Source organism: Struthio camelus, chromosome 2 (genome assembly GCF_040807025.1).
Source record: "Struthio camelus isolate bStrCam1 chromosome 2, bStrCam1.hap1, whole genome shotgun sequence".
In the NCBI taxonomy this organism is placed as follows: domain Eukaryota; kingdom Metazoa; phylum Chordata; class Aves; order Struthioniformes; family Struthionidae; genus Struthio; species Struthio camelus.
In genome coordinates, this window is record NC_090943.1 from 66,769,103 (window position 1) to 66,777,545 (window position 8,443).

Below are 8,443 nucleotides of genomic sequence, written 5' to 3' on the forward strand. Positions count from 1 at the left end.
TGCGCCATTCACCACAACCCTCTGAGCTCAGCCATCCAGCCAGTTCTCAATCCCCCTCACTGTCCACTCGTCTAGCCCACACTTCCTGAGTTTCCCTAGGAGGATGTGATGGGAGACAGTGTCCAAAGCCTTGCTGAAGTCCAGGGAGACAATATCCACTGCTCTCCCCTCATCTACCCAGCCAGTCACTCCGTCACAGGAGGCTATCAGATCGGTCAGGCACGATTTCCCTTTGGTGACTCCATGCGGACTACTCCTGATCACCTTCTTGTCCTCCACATGCTTAGTGATGACCTCCAGGAGGAGCTGTTCCATCACCTTTCCAGGGATGGAAGGGAGGCTGACAGGCCTGGAGTTTCCTGGCTCCTCCTTCTTGCCCTTTTGGAAGACTGGGGTGACATTGGCTTTCTTCCAGTCCTCAGGCACCTCTCCTGATCTCCAGGACCTTTCCAAGATGATGGAGAGTGGCCTAGCAATAACATCCACCAGTTCCCTCAGCACTTGTGGGTGCATCCCGTCAGGGCCCATGGATTTATGGATGTCAAGTTTGGACAAAAGATTTCTGACCTGATCCTCCTCGACCAAGGGAGAGTCCTCCTTTCTCCAGACTTCCTCTCTTGTCTCCAAGGTCTGGAATTCCTGAGGGCTGGCCTTAGCAGTGAAGACGGAAGCAAAGGCAGCATTCAATAACTCTGCCTTCTCTGTATCCTTTGTGACCAGGGCACCCGCCCCATTCAGCAGTGGGCCCACATTTTCCCTAGTCTTCCTTTTGCTACTGATGTATTTGAAGACATCCCTTGCCAGATTTAATTCCAAATGGGCCTTAACCTTCCTTGTCGCATCCCTGCACGCTCTGACAATGTCCTTATAATCCTCCCAAGTGGCCTGTCCCCTTTTCTACATTCTGTAGACTTTCTTCTTCTGTTGGAGTTCTGCCAGGAGTTCCTTGCTCATCCATGCAGGTGTCCTGCCTGCTGGATAAAACACTTAGCAGAGGATGGTTTCGATCCATCGACCTCTGGGTTATGGGCCCAGCACGCTTCCGCTGCGCCACTCTGCTCCCTTTTCTTAGCTCAAAGCTAGACAACTGCCTATTAATACAATGTACCTTCATTTTAAGAGGTTAAAATTGTTTGGAATATAAAAAATAGAATAATGAAGGTGTATTTCTACATGACAGGTGAGATCTGTCTTGTTAATTATACTCTTGTACTTATTCTGTCATTGAGGAAGAGCTTCTAGAGAAAAAAAAAATCAGATGCCTCTTTCTTTTTTCCTTACTATTTCCTAAAACATGAAATAAGCAATCATTAAAAAAACGAAGAAGACCCTTTCTTCCTTTCGGATATCAATGTCTTCTCCCAGTGAAGTGTTTCTTTTCACGACTTCAGGTATCCTACGAATAGACAAAACTGCAGTATATATTTGAAAAAAGTAAAACCCCAGAGACTAAATGTAAAAACTTTTACCCTTCCTGAAATACTTTTAGCTCAAAAGAGAAAAATAAGGGGAGACTTAGGCTAGGAAACTTGTGGAAATGTTGTTGGTAAAGTTTCAAATGCAATTTCATTCAACGTGCTGAGATTTATCAAGTTATTTTCGGCATCCTTGGTTAAACTTCTGAGAGTATTTATAGGAAACATTACAATTGTCAGAAAATAAAACTTACAGAGTTTGATGCATCCAACCATATCAAAATGAAGTGCTTTAACTGGTAGGAAGAGTTGAGCTGTCTTAAACACATTTCAAATGGTTCACATTTGCTTTCTCCTGACATTTTAAAGATTTCCTCTATTGAATTTCAAAAGAAATCTTTTCTGAATTGTTACTGTTAACTTTCTAAGCTCTAGTTAGTTATGATTTGTTTGCGAAATAATTCTCCTTTTAAAATGACATTTTTGTTGCACGTAAAAAATCTATTAAAATTCCGTTTTCCAAAAATGGGATTTTTCCCCATTTTTTTTTCAAATATGGGTACTTTTTCCCAAAGAGAAGTACCATTCTAAACTTTTTGAATAATTTCTTTTTTTTTAGGGACGATTTTCACAAGGAGGTAGTGACTGCTTTATGAAAAACCTCTGAGATCCCGGAATGTGACAATAATGGCATATTTCATAAACAACAAATGGCAATCCCAGGACTAATAGGCAACACAGTGAGTCCCAGACAAAGCACAGCCTTCACTAGCTGAACAGTAGTGTATCTGAGTGGGATTTAAAAAAGATAGTAAGAATCCACCTGCAACTTTATGTGATTAATGTGTGATTGAATAAGAAAAGTACAGTCATTCCCTCGCATTACACGCTTTCTATAATTTCTCAGAGTGCCTATGCAGAAGGGTTCAATGAGCATTGCCTAACAGATAGACTCAATATTCATGTCTTCAGAAGTTACTGAAATCACTTCAAATTCAGCTTGGATGAGGATAATGCAGCATGCAAACACAAGGAGTGAGATAATGGCAGCTTCTTACAGAGTCCCCTGGCTCAGATCTGACTTTCAGGGCTGGCCCTCACTACAAGCTGCAGATTTATTTCTTCCTCATTTTCAGGACTGTTGTATTGTGTGAGCATAAAGAAAATGAGAAGATACCAGAGAGAAATGATGCAGGCACTTCCAGTGCATTTCAGCCTCACAGTCTTTGTCCACCACACAGTCTTTGTCCAACACAATATATGACAATTAAGACAGCCAGCTGACGCACGTTAGCAGGAACCTTTAATAAGGAACCCCATGTGAGCACAGCTTTGGGGATATATTAGTCATAGAAGTAGACTGACCTGTCTGTCTCACATCTGCTCTAATTTGAGGTTACTGGTTATGAGCTGAGGACAGTTCCTCTCTTAAGAGTTATGTCATGCAATGGTTTGTCCATGAAACCTAATGTGACTGTTAACGCAGTGAAGAGATATTTGCTTGTTTTTGAGTATGTTAGTAACTAGTGAGGGACCTTTCTGAAATGCAGATGACTGCCAGTGCTCAAAAGGCCATTTCTTCTTTCCCATCATTTTCCCATCAGTGTTCATCTTTCCAGAGCTTGCAGTATTTTGAGCTCAGCTATTCATTCAATAAAATGAAGTAAATCTACTTTGCTGCAGCTGACTGACTTCAGAATTGTTGCAACTACTTTTTATATAATGGGTATCTAAAGATATTTGTTTCATAAAAAGAGAATTGTGATATCCTTATCACTCCCTGAACAAATAGATGAGCAAGTTGTTTTTTTTCATATGGGCCATTCAGTAGAAACCACCTTTTAGTTCTGTTAGGACAGCAAAGAGTTACGTAATATCTTCAGCACTGACAACCATGGGGACCAAAAAAAAAAAGGACCTCCCAGAGAGACAGGAATAATTATGTATGTCTCCTGTAGTTCTATACAGGAGACATAATTTGTCTGTGACCTTCTCAAGTCCAGACAGAATTCACTAGTTGTCGGTATTTGTACTGGACTGTCATTTGAACAGCAGTGTCATAAGGGATTTCCAGGAAGTACAGCTCAAGCCTGCAAGTCTCAGATCTGACCCAAGTTCTCCCAGCTTACTTGAACGCAATTGCATTCGGTTCCCCGGCCAGGTAGCGTGGCAGAAAGGCGGCTGTGTGCCTGGGTATGCCTTGCTTGTGGGTAATGTTTTTGGTCCACCACTGGCATAATCTGGCCCAGCTGTACGATAGTGCTGTTGCCTGGGAAATACGTCTTATGAGGGTCTTGTAGTGAACCACTGTAAGGCCTGGTTTTCACAGGGGTTGTAATGCCATGGAGAGGGAACAATGTGGTTGGATATCTGTTATTGGGTTTCTGCCCTTTCAATCACTTGAGATTGAAAAGACAATTGCCCTGTTTGAAAATCAAGCATTGTCTATTTGGATTAACACTTTATCTCCATATATTTTAGCTATATTTATTACCTATTATAATTCTTGGCATTCTAAGTAAAAGGGCAAAGAGGAAAATCTCACAAAGGCACACAATCCCTTCACTTGCTGATTTTTATCACACAATATGGTATTTAAGTAATGAGTATCTGCAACATGAAAGAACTTCATCCATCATACAGTATTATATATACTGTAATACATTACAAAATTCAGGGGAGCATGTCTAGAAGCCAGAAAATAACCCATTTTTCTCTTTTGGCACAAATAAGCAAAAACACAATGAGCCAGATTCCAGTGGAAGATGTACTGGGGAAAAATACCAATGACTTCAGTTTCACAGTTCTGTGCTTTTTAGAGTTCAATATGCTTTAATAGGTAGAGTTTAGCCAAAACATAGGAACTTCAGGACTTCAGAGCTTTCACAAGGCTTGAGAGCAGTAATTGTCGTTACCTGATTGAATTATAGGCATTTTTTTAAATGTTGCAAAACAACAATGCCAAAAACACAATAAGTTTGAATTCCGTTTTTTGTGCCAGCAGCATTACATAATGAGATAAACATTGGTAATTGTGTTTAGTTCAATAACACTTTTAATTATAGTTGAGATCTCCTTTAAAGTGTATAGATTTTACTGACATAAAGTAAACAGCTGAAAGCCAAATGAAGGCAGTCTCATAGATTTCTACTGTCTAATTAAAGCACAGAAACATTGCTTAACCAATTCAGGTGTTTAGAAGGAAAGAAAAAAAAAAGCCTTTTATACCTTTGATACACATTTTAATCATTGCAGGATCTCAGGTAATAAAGTTGGATTGTTTTACATCAACACAAAACATCTTTAATCTGGGAATTTAACCTCTCTTTCTTGTCAAACAGAGCAAGCAAGTCATGAATAGTCTGCAGGATTCTTGAATATAAAGAGAAATAGGTAAGGAAGACCCATCACAATCACTGCTGCCCTGATTCAATACATACACATTCCTAAATTTTAATCATGTCAGCAGTCCTACTAAAACATAAAAAACTCTACATACGTACATTTTTGTTGAATTAAGGCTTAATTTCAGATGACCAAATTGCTGAAATGAGGCAGAATCCTCATCATCTTATACAGGATGTGAAATTTCTGATAGCTTTTTCCTCAGAGATTCTGCAGCAATACATATACAGAAATATCATGCCTGGGTCCGTGCTCCATTTATGTACCAAATGGCTTCAAAATTACAGCTTCAAAATGACAAATTACTTATAAAAGTATTCTAAGCCTTTTATACAAAGGGTGAAAAGTAATATGCAAGGCATTCATTAGCATCATGAATATTCACAAAACACATTTTAAGTTGAACACCAATGAGTAATTCTTGTCTTTGGCAGGTTGAGATCTCATTTAATCAATGATGTCATATGATTTGTCTCACCAGTCACCATCACTTGATAATAATGAAGAATATCAAATACTCAGAGAAAATTATATATGTTCAATCTCCTAATGCTATGCTTATACTAGTAAATTAAACAATGTCCAGGGGCATTCCTATAAGGACAATTGTTTACGGTATTAAACAGTTAGAATGGTCCCTGGCCCAAATTTTGGCCCAACTGAATGCTCTAAAACTGTTCCTACGCACGTGCCAAGCAGTATTCCCATTTACTAGTAAAGCTAATGCTATACTGTGTTCACACGCCTCCTCTGGCACAGCCCTCCATCGCTATACCAACAGTTCTCATGCCCATCTGCTCCCACAGCACTTTCCAGGCTATGGCAGGCACTACCTGATATCATGCTAAGAAAAAAAAGAAAAAAAGCATTATTGAGGGCTGCTCTTATTCTAACAATAGGGTGAGGTATAGCACATTTGCAGCAAGAAGCAACTAAAAGCTCTTCATAACCTGAAAGAGACTTCGCCAGGAGCTGGAGGGATCATACTTGCAGCTTAATTGAAAAGACCAAACAAGTAGGGCTTATAAAAAGGGAAAACAACAGCTTTTGCTCTGCTGCTGCTCTAAGCAGACACACCACACAGTATTCCCCATCACCCAAACTTGAAGGCTGCAGCTAAGCCATCAATTTTGCATGTTTCAGCCAGCATCTGCTCCCTAAACTCTCTTAGTTGGGTGGTCTGTTACAGATGCCTTCAGGACAGTTATTTTTCGTTACCAGTCTTTCTGAAAGGGATTTATGTAGTGGACTGCTCTTTCTCTACCAATTGTTTGTCCTTTCCAAGATGCTTTTGGTGGATTTGGCTTGGATCTGTTTACTTGAATCAATATCTCTCTTAGCTCTGTCTAAATTTCATGACCTTATTCTTTTCAGTGGAGCTTCATTATGTTTGAATGGAAAGCATCGCCATTGGTAATGGTGGTCATGGTGATGTTAGAGCTAAAAAATCTAGTCTTTTTCCTCTTACTGCTTTGCACTTAATTGCACTTAATTGCACTTAATTGCACTTAATTGGGTGTTCCATATAATAGATACAGTCAAGGATAGACAGGAAGGATCACAAGATCAAACTACCTTGCAAATTCTGTTGTGCTATAAACATGCAGTCTGTAAAAGAATGGATTCTACATATTTTCATTATTTCTGGTCATAATGTCAAATACAGATAGTAATTTCTAATAATAATGTTAAGCTTATTCAAAAGGAGAATTTAAAAGAGAAGCTAGTTCCACACAGGATTCACAGAGGAGCTCTTATTCAGCAGTGTTTCTCTGACTCTCTGACTCCTTCTGAAAAGGAAAAAAACAACTTGGAGGATGGGAAGCAAAGGGGTAGTGAGAAAGGAAAAAAAACTCAGGGAAATTTTAAGTTTATCAGGAGAAACAGGGATTCCCAGAGAAACAGAAGATAGTTTTGTTGCGCAAACTGTTGAGGAGATGTTAAATCCAAACACAGGTTGGATTTGACAGTGTTTAGAAGGGCTCTAAGAACAGAAAAATATCTTCAACTCAAAAAAAGAGGAGTAGCTGGAAGAGAAACTAGTCTGAGCCTTGGGCCATTTGGACACGTAGCTACCAGCAGCTCCAAAAGTAATTAGGGACCTAGGATCAGGGTAAGTTATCCTTTCAATAACTCTGCTGTGATAATCAGCTGTGTACTTTCCTGGCCTCCCATTCAGTGTGCTGCCAGAGGGTAGAGTCAAGGGTAGAGTCAATGTCTGCTGGAGTCAAACAATCAAAAATGTGTAGTTCTGATGAAACCGTTGAAATAGATGTCAGTAATGAGTTTATATCCTAAATGTGCTCATTGTACTCAGTAAAGTCAGATTTCGGAACAAATCATTGGCCAAGTTTCTCAGGATGAGGAATTCTAATTCTGCAACACCGTACAGGAAAAAAACTGGCTTTTGAGGGGGAGTGGGTGAAGTAAAAACAGGAAGGTAAAAACACTGCAGATATACCTGCAGCAGAGTTTCTTAAAACAACAACAACAAAATCATAATATTGTACCCTCCTTAAAAAGTGAAGTCAGACATGTTCATTACTCCCTTAATCACAACTGGTATATTACATTACTACCTTTTCATGGCTTGCATCTATCTTTGACAATTTCCTGTACCCTATCCAGGAAAGTGAAATGAAAACTTTAGAAAAAGGCTTTGCAATGCTGAAACAGTAATATGAACACAGAAGCTGGAAATTAAAAGAATGGAGTACCGTGCATGATAGTGTGAAGCAAAAGAAAGCCCGAGCAAGCTGTTTCCCACATTTGCTAAATCTTTTTGGTCATCATTCCATCACTGATGTAAAAAAAAGACACTTCAAATCTTCAAGCATAAAAGCTGAGAACTACTATCAAACCGGTGAAACTTCTTGGAAGGAAAACCTGCCTCTTTTACAGGAGGCAAAAAAATAATGATGATATTTCAGAAATTACTTTGTTATTCGTCTTAGACCTCAGTGACATAACAATTAGAAGAATTATGGAACAGATATAGAGTCTCTGAGTGAGCTTCTGTATACAGTATGTGTATACAGTATGTGTATAGGTTTTTGTCCTCATCCTTCATAAAAGAAATAAAATACAATTTAAATTCTAGCAATAAGCAGGAAACCTTGAAATACTGTGGAAGCTATTCAGCTGCAGGAGGGAAAATCCTGGAAGAGCCATGCTGTGTTTGGATAATTAGGACATTAATCAACTCCCTGGATAGGGTGAAGCTAACACTCAGAAATGTCTAATGCTGGTTCTCGCTTCCTTTTGCTTTAAAATTAATGGAGCCATGCCATGATGATGTTAGCACCTCCTCTCCCCACTCCCTTGCCACCTACAGCATCCCAGTACAGTGACTGATGGACATCAAAGTTTAAGCAATTGCAAGCTGTTGGGCAGAAACATTCAGGCTTAGAGCCTGGAGAATGGTTGAGAGCGCTGCTCAGCTCTGGCGGACGCTGCCAGCATGCATGATTTATTGTTGCTTGCTACTGTTAGTACTCTATGTCTAACCTAACAACTTATTTTGGAATTAGCTTGATTCAAATCCCTCTGTTGTCCCCAGCTGTCTCATACTGTTTCAGGTCTCGGTTTTGGCAGAGGAGAAATGATCTGGCTCCAGATGGAAG

The 8,443-nt window shown here is 39.6% G+C and overlaps 1 non-coding gene across 1 annotated transcript; it reads right to left on the reverse strand.

Annotated features, from left to right (window-relative positions):
- Positions 1–988: 988 nt before the first annotated feature.
- Positions 989–1,060, reverse strand: TRNAM-CAU (transfer RNA methionine (anticodon CAU)). The gene has a single exon. It is a non-coding gene; the product is annotated as a tRNA-Met (tRNA).
- Positions 1,061–8,443: the final 7,383 nt, after the last annotated feature.